The following is a 19,884-nucleotide window of genomic DNA, read 5'->3' as shown; positions in this document are numbered from 1 at the left end:
GGCTCCCCTCTCGCATGAAGAATAATATGGCACACATTTGGGAGGTTAGTTTACTCCTGCCACATGGCCAATCAGCTCCAGCATTGTGACCCAGATGTTCAGAAGTGTTCAAAACCAGATTAGGGTCAGATTTTCAAAAAAAGTTGGACTCCCATGTAGATACCTCAATAAGAGCCAGGTTTTCAAGAGTGATCAGAACCCAGCAGCTCCCACTGTAACACCATGGTGTTGAGCTGTGAAAATAAAGCCATTTATTTTGATATATGTATTTGATAACTGAGCTCTTTTGAAATTCTGATCCTTTAGTAACTGCATTTACTCCCCACCCCTAAAAGGTCACTCGCTTACTGGGTTGAGCAACTGGCCTCCAGCCTATGTGCTCTCCCAGCATCTGAAGATAAGATCTTGGTAGCCCTAACATATCCACATGAGGAACAAGGAATCCTTCCTTACTCCGCTGTACCAGAATGCTAAAGCTAGTCACAAGCCAACTCTGATATACTGGAAAGACACAGATTCCAGTCCTGCACTTGCTCACATGGGCAGTTCTAGGACTATCATATTTCATCACTTTGAATAGGACTACTCACATTAGTAGGTGCTGGCTAGATCAGGCCTGTGGAGCTGTGATTACACATTACTGAATGTGGATGAATGTCTTTACACCACATGGCTTCTGATCATTCGCTGAAAGAAAATACCAGCAGCAATGGGAGATACACAAGGAAAACTTTTACTATTTGGTCAGAAGTTTGTTATCTCTGGGTCCAGCAAACTGCAACCTTGTAACAATCAGCGTTGTTATTTAATAGGCTAAGCAGAAACTTTCATCCTTACTAACAGTTTTCCGTGGCTCTCAGATCATCTTTGCATGTCTGAGTTATCTACCTAGGACAATTAATAGTGCATATAAAAAATCAAATTAAATTTAATGTAATTGAACAGTTTGAGAAATTCCCTAAGAAATTTGGCAGGTCAAGACTGTTTTCCCATTAAAACCAGCTGAGTAATGATAACACAAAAATGATATTTTCTCTTTTGGAAACCATGAAGTAGCAGGAAAGCAGTATTCCAAATATTATTAGCTGTCATATTATTTCATAAATATAATTTACTGGGAAATAGGGCTGTTGATTAATCACAATTAACTCAAAAAATTAATCCTGATTAAAAAAAATTAATCACGATTAATCACAGTTTTAATTGCACTGTTAAACAATAGAATACCAATGGAAATGTATTAAATATTTTGATGTAATTATACATTTTCTTATATATTGTATTCTGTGTTGTAGTTGAAATCAAAATGTGTATTATTTTATTACAAATATTTGCACTGTAAACATGATAAACAAAATTAATAGTATTTTTCAATTCACCTCATACAAGTACTGTAGTGCCATCTCTGTTGTGAAAGTGCAATTTACAAATGTAGAAATTTTTTTTAGTTACATAACTGCACTCAAAAACAAAACAATGTAAAACATCAGAGCCTACAAGTCCACTCAGTCCTACTTCTTGTTCAGCCAATCACTAAAACAAGCAAGTTTGTTTACATTTACAGGAGTAATACTACCCACTTATTTTTTAAAATATCACCAGAAAGTCAGAACAGGCATTTGCATTACACTTTTGTAGCCAGCATTGCAAGGTACTTACTTGCCAAATATGCTAAACATTCATATGCCCCTCCATGTTTCGGTCTCCATTCCAGGGGACATGCTTCCATGCTGATGACGCTCATTAAAAAAATATGCATTAATTAAATTTGTGACTGAACTCCTTGGAACCTGACACTCCCACAAGTGTACAAACCACTGGACTGTAAAGTCATTTTCTCTCTTCAAGAATATTTAAGTATTGCATGTAAAGTGGGACAGCTTCAACAGGAGAGATTGAGAGGGACTCACCTTAAAATACCCCATAGCCTAGTGGTAAGGGCACTCACAGGTTCAAATCCCTACTTCACCTCAAGCAGAAAGAGGACTTGAACCCAGTCTCCCAAGTCCTGGGTGAATAAGCTAATCACTGGGCTAGAAGGGGGAAACCATGACCTCCTATAGTGTTGTTGATTTTGGGGGGTGGGGATGCACTAATCTGATAGATATGGTTTAAGGCAGCCTATAAGGACGTCTACAAGATCAGGCCTCAGAGGAGATTTTGATGTGGGAATGCCTAGCTTGAGTATCCTGCCAGGGATTAGTCATGAGCTGGGCACCAGGTGTCAGGTGCCAGGTTGCTGTGTACATGCTCAGCAGCAGAAAATGTAGGTGACCTTATCCTATTGTAGGTGACCTTATCAGTAGGCCCCTACAGGGTTAAGTGGCAGCTGACCAGGGTTTTCGAAGATCCGAATTTTGGCTTGGGTGCCTAAAGGAGCAGTTGTTTGCCTAAATCTTTTTGTGGATCTAGCTTTAATGTACACTCTGGTTTGAAGACTTTACTTCATACCTGTTTGTAAAATGCATGGTTGCTGCTATGCAATGAATGTTAGCTAGTGACTGGAAGCAACAACTCTATAGGAAGGAGCAGTGTATAGCCTCAGCACATCATTGCCTCCTGGAGCTGCAGAGGCTTTGTACCTGCTACTACACCCCTTTGTGGGATGCATCATACTCCCCCCTCCCCCCGCTTGAGCAGCCAGATCTGGTGGCAGGCATATGGGACACTGATATACAGGCAGCTCATATTTCACTTGTGATCACCAGAACCTTTTAACTTGCAAAATCTAAGAGGTCACCTATTGTGGAAGAATCCTATTAAACGTTTTTGACAAGCCAGTGCTTTGATTTTAGCATAGTTACCACATCGACACTGCTATTTTAAATATATTTGAGAATAACAGTGTGTTATTCTTTTGAGCCTGCAATTTGGTTGGTGGTTGTGTGAAAATGTATGTTCTCTTTGACACATTTAATCAACTTATACCTTAATATTTTGTGAAATACTCAAGGGGGGAAGGAGGGAATATAGGCCCAGACCTGAGGAAGAGCTTTGTGTAGCTAAAACACTTGTCTCTTTCAAGAAGAAAAGTTGGTCTAATAAAAGATATTGCCTCACCCACCTTGTCTTTCTAGTACCTTTTCTCTCAGTCACTGGAAGACCATAGGTAGAAACAGATAGTCTCATATTCTGACAATCATAATCTGGAAGTTGGAAATGCCTGTTTGCAAAACCCTAACAAAAATGTATCCTTCCCATTAAAGGACAATCAAATGCATTAGTTTTCCAGTCAAACTCCTAAGAGCCTTCCCATAGAATTTGAAGTCACTATTTGAAGTGTTTGCTTTACAGTTAGTTCTTAATGCATACTGCCCAAGGGTTTCTATAGGCAAGGAGGAAATCATTATGATATCCTTATTGGTATTGAATAGCACTTTATTCCACAACTAGTCTAATTGATTTCAGACATGCCCTTTGTTTCTGAATGAGAATTAGACTTTACAAGAAGGACAGTGAGATGAAAAAAAAATCTGCATAGATAGCTGTTGAAGGATTAGGTATGTAAAGGATGCTATTAATTTTCAAAACACTCTAGGAAATAAACAAAAAAAATACTTCTGTATTTGGAAGTATATTTATTTGCTTGTAGCTTTCTGAATTTTGGGGGGGGAAAGTGATTTTACAACTTTGTAGATTTAGATTCACAACAAGTACATTTTACTACCAAAGTGCAATGAAACACTCCCATTCATTTGTTGATTTCTAGAAATATTTACATAAGCTTATGAAAGTAATTACAATGAATAAGCTATGAATCTTGTACTTTCAAAATATTTGATATACTAAGCAAAATTTGTACATTTAAGGGGTCAAGATATTTTCATGTGCCAATTAGCCAGTAGTGCATGACAATGTACATTTGGAGATGATTACAGCATACACTGAATGGTGTTATTTTTATCCTTCATATTGTTATGGTCTTGATAAAAAAGCACAGCATATCTAAATACATTACACACTTGAAATTTACAGAAATTATAAATGGGAGCAAAATTACCATCAGCTATGACAGGAGAACCTGAAATGCTTGTGGGACCATAGTGAAACTCCAAGGAGTGAAACTGTCTCTTTCTTTCCCTTTTCTTCCCTTTCCTCCACCTATTTTCCTTTATTATTTGAGTGTAAGCAGAGGGTACACATTCTATCTCAGCATTTATCATCTGGAGTCTGGCTCTATACTTTCCTTGTTCTCTTTCTTTGACTTAAAAACACTTTCCTCCAACCCCCTTCAGGCTGCTTCCCTGCAACAGAGATTGGGCTTGATTCTTCCCTCACACTAGTTTACATCAGTATAACTCTGTTGTAGGCCAGATCCTCACTTTGTGTCATTTAGCATAGCTCCATTGTCTTCCTCATATTAAGGATTTGGCTTTTAAAAGAGTTGCTCCTGATTTACATTAGAATGAGAGGAGGATCAGGCCCACTGTATTTGGTTTAGTAAAGTATCAAGGGGCGGAGGGTAGAGACCCTCTGTTGCTTTTTATAGAATGTAAAGGCATTGTACCCTCTGGGGATGGGGATGGAACTGGCTTCTGAACACAGTTATGGTTCTATAATCTTCATTATGGCTTGCAGGCAGTGTGGGATAGATTCCCAAGGGCAATTTAGATGTGAGTGAGATAAGCAGGGGAATGCCTAGTTTGAAAATCATGCCAGGGATTTAGGTCTGAGTTAAGTGCCAGGCAGCTCAGGACTGAGGCAAATTCTTTCATACCCACAAGCAGAAATTTAGGTGCCATCATGGAAATGTAGGCACTTACAGACTGTACATTTAGGCAGCAGCTGATGAATGACAGGCAGACTTAAATGTTGGACTTGGGCACCTAAAAGAGCAGTTAGACATCTAAATCCCTCTTGGGAATCTAGCTCTGTGTCTCTTTCTGGAAAGAACTATCCCAAAGTAGGTTTTTCTCTGTGATGATGGGGATTGTTAGGGAACCACTTCAGGCAGCTATTCTCAGTAGTGGCACTGTTGATTCCAATTTTCCAATACACTCCAGAAAATGCTGCCAGTGTTAGTTTAGGCCTGTCCCAAGAACATGTGACTCCTGACTTGTCTCTCCTGCTGTTGATGTGCTGGCTTGTCCTGAGAAACAGGTACCAGGACAGCATTCCAGCCAGCACAATGTTTCTAGAAGTGTCAAATACTTAAACCATCACCAGAGGTCATATGAAGAACTTGACAATATTGGCAATTGCAGTTCTTCCCACATGGTTTCCTTCACTGACAGATGGAACATCTGTACTACTAGGAGAACCATTTAATTGCTTCCCAATTCTGCAAGCATTTGGCAGATACCTGGAAAGTGTTCTTAATGTGGAGGGCTGGAGACACTCGGTTCAACTTAGTCACAGCCACAGCATGCTGCAAAAATGTAGCAATGGTGGAACTTTGCTCACTCAGGGCCAAAGAGAGAAACAAATATTGGTAGTTCAAGAACCACAGAATACCAAATACCCAGCTAGACAGCCATTCAAAGCCCTGTTCATGGATTTTAACAACAACGGATAAAGTTAACTGGTAATTCCTTCCACAGCTTCACCCAGCAAATACTAAAACTTATTAATTGCTTTACACATCTGCTTTACTAGACTTTCTTCATGGTCTAGCTCTCCTTTCTTAGTGTCTTCCCCCCCTTTTAAGATTTCCACTCTTATTCTATCTGCATCATTGACATTTACAACACTTGCAGGATCAGAATTATGATGGTCAAATTCAAATCACAGTTGTGACTTTCTTCATCTTCTTAAGTGCTCCTTCTGTATAATTTCTGTAAATAGCTAATTCTCAGATTATTGGGAGTCTGCATTTAAATGCTTGATTCAAGTGTGCTATGTGTTTCCATCAATCAGCTGTAACACACTGAACTGAACAAATATTGCCACAACTTCTTTAAGCTTTTCTAGACACAGAGTTACTGCTTTTGTCAGCAAAGGATGGATACTCCTGGATGGATAACCATTTCAAGATACCAGAATGTTATTAGAAGTATCCTACCATTGATATTTCTTTTCTAGTTCAAGGGTCTTGATTTCATGATGTCTGACCTCTTTATCAGGATACATTTTCTGCAGAATAACTTGCTATCCTGCTGCTGTCTCAACACTAAGTTGATTAGTCTCAATTGTGTCTGTCATGAATAGCTGATGGTTGACAGGCTAGCAGGAGATTTATAAATTCCTGCTGTTTCAATAATTCATTCTGCCATTAGATTACACATTGTCTATAGCAATTTCCAGCATGAAGCATTTTTCAAAATTCAGTAGTATATGCTCAATAAAAAAATCACTTCTTTTTTATGCTCATTGTGTTGCATAAGGATAAATACTGTACTCTTCCTCCATTATCATCACAATGCAGGTTTTGTCACTAGTCCTTTTGTAATCCATGGGAAGTAAATACTCAGGAATACACTCCCAAATAATTTCACCCCAGGGCACTCTTAGCTACTGTCAATGAGATATTGATTAGAAGGCAGTGCATGGATAACCAACCAGAGCAGGTTAAAAGGATGGATGAGGTTACACGGCACTGAGTGAAATGGGAGTCTTTGTTTTTGTCTAAGATCTTCTGAGACATCTCAGTAAGCTACTGTGAAAGGGAGTCAGAGAAATACTCTCCATGAAATGAAAAACATACTGAAATGGTCTGTGATTTCACACATAGTTACAATGCAATAGGATTGCTCCACAGTAGACAAATGCTGGGTTGTTGAGTTACACTTTGTCTACTGAGCTAAATCAGTGAGATGACAGAAGGAATCAGATGTATGCCCAACTCTTCAAAAACATTAACCTTAATTTACTTCACCCACCTTTTTTTAAGGAAAGTTCTTATCATTATTAAAGTAAAAGCTGAAGGTTCTAAAGCCCCAAGAATAGGCATTGGAGGATTCAGGGGGAAATAAAGCAATGCTTATTGAGAGCTTTTAAAAAACAGAGCTCTCTCAACCACAACAAGTAGACTTAAGACTCACAACCATTGTTTGGGAAGTCTTCCCCTGTTTGTCCCTCGTGAAGTCACATAGACATAATGATGTAAAATTTGGAGATTTGTGCCTTGTCTTTAGGGTGACCAGACAGCAAATGTGAAAAATCGGGACAGGGGGTGGGGGGTAATAGGAGCCTATAGAAGAAAAAGACCCCAAAATTGGGACTGTCCCTATAAAACCGGCACATCTGGTCACCCTACTTGTCTTCAACAGAGTATTAATCTTGGCTCCATTCTCTTAGCTTCTTTATGAATTAGATGGTGTCAGCAGACCAGGTCATAGGAGGTCAGGCCTAGTGGATGGAGCAAGAGTCAGGCCTAGTTGTCAGAGCCCAAATGCCAGAGCCAAGGGTTGAAGCAGAGTCAGAGTCATGGTCGACTGTCAGAACTGGATTACCGGTGTCAGGGAAGGCAGGAGTAGGGCTGGTTCTGAGGCCAGAGCAAGCTTGGAAAAGGATGGGAACAAGACTGGGTTCAGGGCAAAATCTGGGCTGGAGCCAAGGAGAAACAAAACAGGAGCAGGGCTTGGAAAGACAAGCACAAGGAGGCAGAGAGTCTGTGTTATTGAGCAGCCAGCAAGCTATTGCTGCTGCTAGGTTTAAGAACCAGCCTGCTGGCTTCCTTAACCAGTCAGCCAGGGCTGGCCATCAGGTAGCCTAGCTGGCTTGTTAGGGTATCAGGAGTATTGAGCATGTACAGCTGAGGGCCTTACTCCTGACAAATGGTTCCCATGATACCATTGTCCTTTTTCTTTGTCTGGCCTTCTAACACACTGACAACTTGTATGCATCTTAATATAGGCTTAGGCATGCAGTGCAAGAGTTTGTCAGGAACCTGCTACAATGTATCCTATTTGGCAGCTTTTTCCTATCCTCTTCTCATCACATATTCTATTTTTCACAAGACTATAGGTGTAAAGAGGGATAAAGTGTAGGGTATGTAGTGTTGCTGTCACTAAAAATCGACATCATTCATGCACAAAAGATGTTTGTTATGCTCCATTATGTATTATAAAATGCACATGGTGTTTTCTGAGTAGGGCACAAGGGTGTTTTAATACAATTCCAACACTTTAAAAATAAGGTGTTTGTCACATTGGATAGGGCACAGAGCTTTCAGTGCTAGTTCACTACTCGCGTAGGTAGCTGAGTTGTCTTAGGGTATGTCTACACTACGGGATTAATCCGAATTTAGATAATTCGGATTTGAAAAACAGGTTGTATAAAGTCGAAATGAATGCGGCCACACTAAACACATTACTTCGGTGGTGTGCGTCCAAGTACCGGGGCTAGCGTCGATTTCTGCACCGTTGCACTGTGGGTAGCAATTCCATAGCTATCCCATAGTTCCCGCAGTCTCCCGCGCCCATTGGGATTGTGGGTTAAGATCCCAGTGCCTGATGGGACAAAAAACATCGTCGCAGGTGGTTCTGGGTACAGCCTCACCTCCTCCCTCCCTCCTCCCTCCCTCCCTGCATGAAAGCAACGGACGGCAGACAACCATTTTCGCGCCTTTTTTCCTGGGTGGGTGAACACTGCAGACTCCATACCACGGCAAGCATGGAGCCCGCTGAGCTCAAGACAGCAGTCACGAATATTGTAAACACCTCGCGCGTTCTCGTGGAGTTTATGCTCAGCCAGGACCAGAAAAATGAGGCGAGGAGGCAGCGGCGGCGGCAGCGCAGCGACAAGCATAATGAGGACATGGACACGGACACGGATACAGAATTCAGTGAAACCACAGGCCCCGGTGCTTTGGAGATCATGTTGTTAATGGGGCAGATTCTATCCATGGAACGCCGATTCTGGGCAAGGGAAACAAGCACAGACTGGTGGGACCGCATAGTGTTGCAGGTCTGGGACGATTCCCAGTGGCTGCAGAACTTTCGCATGCGTAAGGGCACTTTCATGGAACTTTGTGACTTGCTGTCCCCTGCCCTGAAACGCCAGAATACCAAGATGAGAGCAGCCCTCACAGTTGAGAAGCGCGTGGCGATAGCCCTGTGGAAGCTTGCAACGCCAGACAGCTACCGGTCAGTCGGGAATCAATTTGGAGTGGGCAAATCTACTGTGGGGGCTGCTGTGATGCAAGTAGCCAAAGCAATCACTCAGGTACTGCTACGAAAGTTTGTGACTCTGGGAAATGTGCAGGCTATAGTGGATGGTTTTGCTGCAATGGAATTCCCTAACTGTGGTGGGGCAATAGACGGAACCCATATCCCTATCTTGGCACCGGAGCACCAAGCCACCGAGTACATAAACCGCAAGGGGTACTTTTCAATGGTGCTGCAAGCACTTGTGGATCACAAGGGACGTTTCACCAACATCAACGCGGGCTGGGTGGGAAGGGTTCATGACGCTCGTGTCTTCAGGAACACTACTCTGTTTAAAGGGCTGCAGCAAGGGACTTACTTTCCGGACCAGAAAATAACCGTTGGGGATGTTGAAATGCCCATAGTTATTCTTGGGGACCCAGCCTACCCCTTAATGCCATGGCTCATGAAGCCATACACAGGCAGCCTGGACAGGAGTCAGGAGCTGTTTAACTACAGGCTAAGCAAGTGCAGAATGGTGGTAGAATGTGCATTTGGCCGTTTAAAAGGTCGCTGGAGATCATTATTGACTCGCTCTGACCTCAGCCAAAGAAATCTCCCCATTGTTATTTCTGCTTGCTGTGTGCTCCACAATCTCTGTGAAAGTAAGGGGGAGACCTTTATGGCGGGGTGGGAGGCTGAGGCAAATCGCCTGGCTGCTGATTACGCGCAGCCAGACACCAGGGCGATTAGAAGATCACACCATGAAGCGCTGTGCATCAGAGAAGCTTTAAAAACCAGTTTCATGGCTGGCCAGGCTACAGTGTGAAATATCTGTTTGTTTCTCCTTCATGAAAACCCGCCCCCTTTATTGACTGATTTTCTGTAAGGAACCCACCCTGCCCCTTCCCCCAGCTTTCTTTCAAACCAAATAAAGTCACTATCATTTAAAAATAATTTATTCTTTATTAATAGATTAGAAAAAGAGGGAGGGAACCCGGGTTGTATTTGGGAGGAGGATTGCTGGGAAGGAAAAAGCCACAAAGAAAAGGTTAAAAAAATGACAGCCTTTTGCTTGGGCTGTCTACTGGGATGGAATGGGAAGGTGTACGGAGCCTCCCCCCCCGAGTTCTTACACGTCTGGGTGAGGAGGATACGGAACATGGGGAGGGGGGAGGGTGGAACAGGGGCTGAAGCGGCAGTCTGTTTTCCAGCAGCCGTTCCTGAACCTCCACCAGACACCGGAGCAGCCCCAGCGTTGCATCCTTCATCCTCTGGTCTTCCTGCCGCCACCTCTCATCTCGAGCGTCTCTCCTCTCCTCACGTTGGTCCCTCCTCTCCTCACGTTCACTGACTTCTTTCCTATACTTTGAAACTGTTTCCTTCCACTCATTCACATGAGCTCTGTCACTGCGGCTGGATTCCATAATTTCAGAAAACATCTCCTCTCGCGTTCTCTTCTTACGACGCCTTATCTGTGATAACCTTCGGGATGGAGGAGGGAGGCTTGAGGAATTTGCAGCTGCTGTAGGGAGGGGAAAAAAGAGAGAATTGTTTTAAAAGCTACATTTTGCAGAACAATGCTTATACTCTTTCACGGTGACCAACACTTTTCACATTACATAGCACATGTGATTTCTGTGCAAGGTCGCATTTTGCCTCTTAATGCTGAGTGCCTGTGGCTTTGCTGCGAGAGATCACAGGTCTGGGCAACAGAATTCGGCTTGCATGCGGCCATGGTAAGCTTCTGCGCCCTCCTTTCCCACATACCAAGCATAGCTTGTAGAGTGCTGCAGAAGCCTGGCCAATCTCAGCCAGGGGGGGGGGGGGGGGCAGTGTGGGGGGGCTTGTCTGGGCCCCTTTAGGCAAGTAGAGTGCTGCGGTTTTTCTGTTAACATTCAGCAGCACCAGAAAACAAACTAACCACCCCCCCCTCTCGCCATGAATTCTCTGGGATGATCGCTGTACCCCTCCCCCCCACCGCGTGGCTGGTATCAGGGAAGATCCCTGCAGGCACCAAACAACCCCCCCCCCCGCCGCCGCCCCCCTCCCGCCATGAATTCTCTGGGATGATCACGGTACCCCTCCCCCCACCACATGGCTGGTAACAGGGAAGATCCCTGCTAGCCAAACGCGAAAAACTCAGGGCCAATTTCCCATCTGCGCTTGGCTAACTGCAGGGAAGGATTTATTTTCCGCCACAGGCAAACAGCCCAGTAGGAACGGCCACCTCTGTCCCCTTAATTAAGTTCCCGTATTTCAACCAGGTTACCAGGAGTGATATCACTCTCCTGAGGATTACACAACAAGATAAAGAACGGATGTTGCTTGAATGCCAGCAAACACCGGGACCATACGCTGCCAGGCTTTGTCAGGCAATGATACCAGATTACTTGCTGCAAGCATGGCGTGGTCAAGTGTCCTACCATGGAGGAGGGAATAAGGATGCATTGCCCAGAAACCTTCTGGCAAGGCTTTCGGAGTACCTCCAGGAGAGCTTCATGGAGATGTCCCTGGAGGATTTCCGCTCCATCCCCATACACGTTAACAGACTTTTCCAGTAGCTACAGACTTTTCCAGTAGCTGAACTGACCACGAATGCAAAGTCAGGCAAAGTAATCATTAAAAACCGTTTGCTTTTAAAACAAGTTTTATATTTTAAAAGGTAAACTCACCTGAGGTCCCTTCCATGGGGTCAGAGTCTTGGGTACTGGCTTGGGAGGCTTGGGAGGGTACTTCAGTCAGGGTGATAAAAAGATCCTGGCTGTTGGGGAGAATGGAGTGCTGTGTGCTCTCTGCAAGCTCATCCTCCTCCTCCTCCTCCTCCTCCTCTACCCCATCGGCAGAATCCTCAGGCGTCGCTGATGAGACTATCCCTGACCCAGAATCCACGAACACAGGTGGGGTAGTGGTGGCAGCCCCCCCTAGAATTGCATGCAGCTCGGCGTAGAAGCGGCATGTCCGCGGCTCTGACCCGGAGCGACCGTTTGCCTCCTTTGTTTTTTGATAGGCTTGTCTGAGCTCCTTGACTTTCACGCGGCACTGATCTGAGTCCCTATTGTGGCCTCTCTCCATCATGCCCTTGGAGATTTTTTCAAAAGTTTTTGCATTTCGTCTTTTAGAACGAAGTTCTGCAAGCACTGAATCCTCTCCCCATACAGCGATCAGATCCAGTACCTCCCTCACGGTCCATGCTGGTGCTCTTTTTCGATTATCAGCCTGCATGGTTACCTGTGCTGATGAGCTATCTGTGGTCACCTGTGCTCTCCACGCTGGGCAAACAGGAAATGGAATTCAAATGTTCGCGGGGCTTTTCCTGTCTACCTGGCCAATGCATCCGAGTTTAGATTGCTGTCCAGAGCGGTCACAATGATGCACTGTGGGATAGCTCCCGGAGGCCAATACCATCGAATTGCGGCCACACTAACCCTAATTCGAATTGCTAAAATCGATTTTGGCACTACTCCGCTCGTCGGGGTGGAGTACAGAAATCGATTTAAAGGGCCCTTTACATCGAAATAAATAGCGTCGTTGTGTGGACGGTTGCAGGGTTAATTCGAATTAAAGCTGATAAATCCAAATTAAAGTCATAGTGTAGATCAGGCCCAAGTCAAGTTTGCAGTGCAGACGTCAACCTCACAAAAATAGTTGGAATACATTATGAAAAATGTAGAAACAACAGAAACAACAGCAGTCTCAGTGGAATGCCATTGACTGCACAGACACAAAGATTAAACTATCCTCTTAGCCCTAGAGTTAGTAGGTCGAGTAAGAAGGGAAAGCTTTTTGCTTCACAGACACCGCTTGGCTGCTGCTTGGGTCTGAACTGTCTTGAGCAATTCACCCATCCTTTCTGAACCTCTATTGTTGCTTCTCCTACTGGACTTAAGCTCTGCTCACTAGTTTTCTTGCTTCCTACCCCCTGCAGCTACTGTTTCTACCTCTCTGGGTCTGGAGTGAGGGCTCACCTGCTCCAAACTCCTCCATAGGGTTGCCACATTTTGGGGGGGAGGAGGGGAATTAGGACATTTAGTCACAATTGCAGGAAAATGTATGGAAATTATTTAATGAATTAATTTGCATGTTATCAAATAATCTGCATATGATTACCTACTTCCATTTTTAGAACATTGTCTATGGACTTAGTGATGGTGATAAGTGTTAGACTGACATACCCTGTGAATGAAGTCCTCTGTTATTTACATGGCTGCAGCAGGAGGGAACACATCCCCCTGCCAACACTGCCCTGTCAACATGCTTGAAACATGATCTGGGCTCTTCTAATGGTAACACAAGTGGCTCAGTCTCCACGGGCTATACAGTTCTTGGCCTCATTGCTATGTTTGCAAAGCACAGTCCTGAGTTTGTGAGTGAGAGCTGGAACTGAGACTTACCAAATTCATTTCACATACGGTCCACCAAACATCCACTGCATGGGAACAACATTCAATCATTTTTGAGCTTGGCTGTATTCATTTATTCATATATTCTCCACATTCCCCATTCCCATAAAATTCAGTTCTGCTCACAATAATGTGCATGTTCTTCCTCCCACTAATATAATCCTGCCCCCAAAGTCATCTAGTCTATCTGCTCATTCCCTAAGATGCTTGTGTATGGAGCCTGTGCCAATGTTGGCTGCCTCTCACATTCCGCCCATCAGGTGGTCCAGAGACATCTATACGGAGCACATCATGGGACACCATCAATACCAGGTTGAGTGATCAAGACCACCAACCAGGGAAATAACCCACTTCCTTCCCTGACGAACCAAGGGACACACCCCACCCGTGTACTTATTCGCTACACTGATACTGACTTGGACTCTTAATACATTCCATGGGTGGCCTACCCAAGCCCACTTATCCACTGACGCATTAAAAACTCCCACATCCCAATCTGGGTCTATGTTGGCTATGTAATATGTATGTATCTCGTGATCCTTGTAACCAATACCTGTAATCCCTTACAAATCAAACCTGACCCCAGATGTACAGAACCTTCCCTCTTAACTTGTATATATTTAATTTTAAACATTAACTTTAATAAAATTTTTAAATCTGTTCTTCCCTCTAAACTGTGTGTCTGTGTGGTCACACAGTAGTCCATCAAGTGCTGTGCAGGGCCAGCAGCCTGCCAAAGAGGGTGCATGTGCAGGGTTTGCCTGAGTCCCACCTGACCTTCCGAAAAGCCATCTGGGCTGACGGAGGTGGCAGACAGGCAGGCGAGCAGCAGCATCTGGAGACGGCAGAGGGACCCAAGCTGCAGGGGGGCAGCTGGATGACCAGCTGAGCCATCTGACTTCTCTAGAGCAGGGGTGCCCCTCCTCCCCCCTGTTCCACTGCCATTTACAACCACCACTGCTCCTTCTCTCCCCCTCCCCGCTCCGGTTCCTCCCCCAGAGCCACCCCTGGCCACACTGCTCAGGACTGGGAACCTCCTCCTGTCTGCTGTGGGGGGGAGGGGGAAGGAGGAAGAGGGAAAGGCTGATCATAGAATCATAGAATATCAGGGTTGGAAGGGACCTCAGGAGGTCATCTAGTCCAACCCCCTGCTCAAAGCAGGACCAATTCCCAACTGAATCATCCCAGCCAGGGCTTTGTCAAGCCTGACCTTAAAAACCTCTAAGAAAGGAGATTCCACCACCTCCCTAGGTAACCCATTCCAGTGCTTCACTACCCTCCTAGTGAAAAAGTTTTTCCTAATATCCAACCTAAACCTCCCCCACTGCACCTTGAGACCATTACTCCTTGTTCTGTTGGGGGTGTCCCCCTCCCCCTGCCCATGTACCCAATCTCCACAGAGCTGGGGTGATGGCACAGGGGGAATCTGTCTGTGCTGCTGCCTCTCTGGATCTGGAGCTGCCAGCAGCTGCTTGTGTCTGAACAAGCCTTCAGGCTCCTGACCCTAAGTGGTTTCTTAAAGAGACAGTGCACTCATACACTCTCTCAGGCACACACACAGTCTCCCTTACACAGTTCCCCCAACATACACATCAACACTCCCTGCATCCAGGTCACTTTCCTCACCTGTGCTGTGCTGTAAAGTGAGCATCAGCACTTGTTAATTATCCCTTGTTTTAATATTCTTTCTTTCTTCTTCTTCTTCTTCTTCTTCCATATTATAGTAACTTTTAAAAATATATATCTAGGGTTTTTTTTCTTTCTACTGGTGGCGCACATTACCTCAATATGGTGCACATAACAAAATTCATTCCACACATGGATGGAAAAAATTAGAAGGACCATTGCCCCATAGTGATATAGTTATACCGATGTAAGTTTATAATGTAGACCTGGCCTTAGGCACTTAACTCCAGGAGACGGTTCACGGCTGTGAATCCCAGATGGAGGTAGGTGCCCAGTAGGTACCTAATTTTTTGAGTGGAGTGGGGCATGAGCCAGACCCCTCTCCTCTGCATTTCCTATTGGCTAGTTTAGGCTCCCAACTCAGCATGCTGCCTTTTGTGTCCCATTCTTAACTCTCCCTGTGCATTATACAGGGAGTCTGGGCCCCTAACTCAGGGCTGTGCACTTCACTAAGCAGTAGAATGGTCTAAAATAGAGGTTCCCAAAGTGGGCGATACCACCCCCTGGGGGGTGCTGGAACGATCCAGGGGGGCAGTAGTAGCCTCGGGTGCAATTGGGGGGTGTTGAATAAAAATAAGGGGGCAGTGGAAGCATAAATAAAGAAGAGAATATAAGAAAATTTTGAAAAAATGTTCGTACATGTTTCATCTGTTGTGTAACATAGAGTTAAAGTTGTAGTGATTACTTTATTTTCCAAATAAATTCACAAATTATAACCGATCAGGTGTCAAGTCCGCCAACAGCTCTTAACAAGCAAGTGCTGGCAGGCGAGCGTGTCGCGCATTGTCAGGAAGTCCAGCATGCATCGGCAGGAATATGTGCGTGTAATGACTTGTTTACAATACGATACTATAAATAGGCGACATGTATGAAATCTAATTTAGATTGTTTCTGAATTGTGTAAAAAGCAGTTAACAATAGTGCAATAAGTATTTAAAAAATTTTATTCATATTCGATACCTTTGATCTTTACCGATTACGGATCACATACAAAGCAAATTGTATTATTGTTGTTTCAATAAACAATGTATTTTTATACATTTTCTTACATATCTAACGTATGTTTCTGTGTCTCTAGTGCTTACTAATAATAAAATCGTAGCAGGCTTGTGTCGGTACAGTACTATTTGAAGTGTACAGTCAATATATTTGTCGTATTTTTTATTACAATATTAACGAAAACAGGGGAATGAAATCGTAAAAAAACTGTTAACTATTAACATTTATTTATATCTATCGAATCATCTGTGTTAATTGGTAAATAAGGCATGTGTTAATAAGGAACAATTATTTAAATAAGGGCAAACTAAATTAAAACTATTAACTGATTTTAATTGCATATTGATTATTTTTTAAATTAATTATTTCTTGATAAATTTAGTTTGATATTTGACAATTTAATATCAAATACATATATCTAATGCTGAGCAAAGAACAAAACCCAGTTTATTAGTTTCATTAGTATTTTAGTTTGGTTGTCTTTTGCCATCTTACACAAAAAACACTGTATATCTGATGTTGTGGGCGATATTTTAATAACACAACTATTGCAAAAAATTTTGGTTCCGGCGAGAGAAATTGCACTTTTTCAATTATATAAATTGTTATATAGCTTGATAATTTTATGCAAGATGACGATGGGTTGCGTGCTTCTTACAACATTTCGTTACTGATTGCTAAATCGGGAAAACCACATACTATTGGTGAAGAACTAATTCTACCGGCTATAAATGAGGTAATACGTGCTATGCTACACAAGCCAGCGTCTGATATTACCAAGAAAATTTCTTTGAGCAATAATACAGTGCAAAGAAGAATTGATGAAATGGCTCAAGATGTTGAAGACTCATTATGTGAGTATTTAAAAACATCCCAGTTCTCTATACAGCTTGATGAGTCAACTTTGCCAGGAAATGAAGCCTTACTTTTAGCATACATGCAATTCATAAAAGAAGACAAAATTTGCCAAGAATTATTATTTGCTAAAAATTTGCAAACTGATACTAAAGGAGAATCGATATTTCATGCATTGGAAGAGTTTTTTAAAGAAAAAGAAATCCCCCTGAGTAATATCTTGTCAGTTGCTACTGATGGTGCTCCAGCAATGATAGGGCACTACAGGGGTTTTCTTGCATATTTAAAAAAAGTGGTTTTGAATGTATTCGCTGTACACTGTGTCATTCATCGTCAACATTTAGTTGCCAAAAATCTGAGTGAACACCTACATAGGTCATTACATTATGTCATTAAACCAATCAACAAACTCAGAAGCAATTCATTGAATGACAGATTGTTTGGACAACTTTGTTTTGAAAACGATGAAGAATTCAATCGCTTGCTGCTTCATACAGAAGTTCATTGGCTATCAAAAGGTGCCTGTTTGGATCAGTTTTATAAACTCTTTGACTCAGTGCTAGAGTTCCTAGAAAACAAAGATGAAGCTTTACGAGCCAACTTGATTGATTCCAAAAATGACATAGCTTATTTGACAGACTTGTTTAATAAATTTAATGAAACAAATTTACAGCTCCAAGGCGATGAGCTGAATTTAATCAAAACAAAAACTGTTATTTCCGCGTTTGTGGCAAAACTTCTTCTGTACAACCGAAATTTAGGACGAGGAGAATTCAGCCAGTTTCCAAATTTATCAACAGTAGAAAAACATGATGAAGACTTGCTTACCTATTGTCAGCACTTGGAGGCTCTCCATTCTGACTTCAATCAATGATTTGAAGACATTCTTAAAATGAACATACCCGATTGGGTTTTGGACCCTTTTTCAAGTACAAACACAGAAGAATCTCCAAAATTACAAGAAGAACTGATAGAAGTAACAACAAATGAGGAATTCAAATTTAAATTCAAAGACGGCTACCAACAGTTCTGGCTGCAAAAGCAGATACCTACACTTTATCCTGGATTATGGGCTATAGTACAAAAGTTTTTAATTGCATTTCCTTCATCATATTTAGTGGAACGTGGGTTCAGTGCGGTCACAAATCTGTTAACTAAAAAAAGAAACTGATTGCAAATAGCTCATCGCGGTGATTTAAGAATGCTGCTGACAAAAATAGAGCTGAACATTAATAAATTGATAGCAGCGCACCAGGTTCATCCTTCTCATTAGGATTATTTTTAATATTATTCGTAATTTTTATTTTACTATTATCCTTCATTATCTTAATTTTCTGTGTGTAATGCGAATGGTTGATTTTAATAAATAATTTTATAATTTCAAGCTTCAAGGTGTCTTATTTACAACAACATCTTTCTTTACTATATTGTAGGACGTAGGTAGAAATATAGATATATAAAAGAACACAAATTTGTCACTGCATCTTTCTGTTTGTTCACTTAAAGAAGGTAGATTTCCAGGGGGGTGCTGAGTAATTTTTTTTCTGAAAAGGGGGCGGTAGGCCAAACAAATCTGGGAACCTCTGGTCTAAAAGGTGAGAACTACAGTGCTGAGTCTTGTGTATCTAGCCCTATAATACGAATATCAAACAACATCAGGCCCTCACTCCATGAAGAAACGGTTCCCAAAATGACTTGATACTTTATTTTTTTGACTGCAGGAGAGGCACAGACTCTCTCCCATACATCTTCCCCTCTTGCATGGTACAAATACATACATATCCCCGTGGCCTAATCTGAGGAAAGACTGCTGCCATCTTGCAAATGGCTGTACTGGGATTTAACGATTTCTGTAAAACGAGCCTTGCTAAAGTTAATGGTCCGCCAAGTTTACAGCACTATGTAGATAATATTAATATAAACACAGATAGCCTTGCAATCATATATAGTATAGCATAGTGTGGTTATTATGTGCAGGAGCAAAGGAGGATTCAGCAAAACAGTAAGAATTTTAAAGGAATGTGCTGGCAATTTTCTGACTCGGGCTGCTTTAGCTTGGAGACCATTAAAACTGTACCTCTGAAATTCTGTGTTTGGTGAGTCGGTATCAGTGTTCTATGGGAGAAAAGAGGGACAGAGAGATTATAATGAAGGCTTCATCTCTCTTTGGGTTTGCAAATGAGGCCTCGGTTAAAAATTGATTCTGTTGATTACGCAGCCTCATCTTTGCTGAAATCTTCAAAAGGGGAAGGAAGTTTTTCCCCCCCAAAATGGGCTTTCATGTATAGAAGGGCTATTTCTTTTTGCAGAGATTTTGAAATCAGATAATTGCATTCAGATGTCTATCACCAGCCTTACTTCACAGCAAAAAATAATTTTAAAATAATAATGGGTAAATTCAGAATACATGCAAGTGGGGGATTAGCAGAAATGCTGTGAGCAATGGATAATGTGGAAAGTTTCTGTGCCTTTTTTGAGGATTACCTTACAATTGCATACATCAATCCTAACTTGTAAAATCCCTGGGTTTTGCAGTGCTGGAATTTGCAAGGACAAATACTTACAGTTATGCCAAGTTATACCAATCTGTGAGGTATTTTGGTGTTGGGGGAAAATATCCACTAGAGATTTGACTGAGAACACCAAAATTATTTTCATTCGTGAGCTAACCCATAATTTGCAAATTGGTGTTCGGAGAAGGAAAGCAAAGTCATATTTGAGAGTCATATTTGCCTTGAATCTTAAATCTGCTAGAACAGAAACATTTGTGTTTGTAGTTCTATATCAGGGATCAGCAACCTTTGGCCCGCGGCCCACCAGGGTAAGCCCCGCAGTGGGCCGGGATGGTTTGTTTAGCTGCCGCATCCGCAGGTTCGGCCGATCCCGGATCCCACTGCCCATGGTTTGCTGCTCCA

The 19,884-nt window shown here is 42.6% G+C and overlaps 1 pseudogene; it reads left to right on the top strand.

The window, feature by feature from the left end:
* The first annotated feature begins 16,739 nt into the window (after positions 1–16,739).
* LOC128835060 (SCAN domain-containing protein 3-like) lies at positions 16,740–18,242 on the top strand (annotated as a pseudogene).
* Positions 18,243–19,884: the final 1,642 nt, after the last annotated feature.

This window comes from Malaclemys terrapin, chromosome 1 (assembly GCF_027887155.1).
Source record: "Malaclemys terrapin pileata isolate rMalTer1 chromosome 1, rMalTer1.hap1, whole genome shotgun sequence".
NCBI lineage: Eukaryota > Metazoa > Chordata > Testudines > Emydidae > Malaclemys > Malaclemys terrapin.
This window is presented reverse-complemented; position numbering and strand designations above follow the sequence as displayed.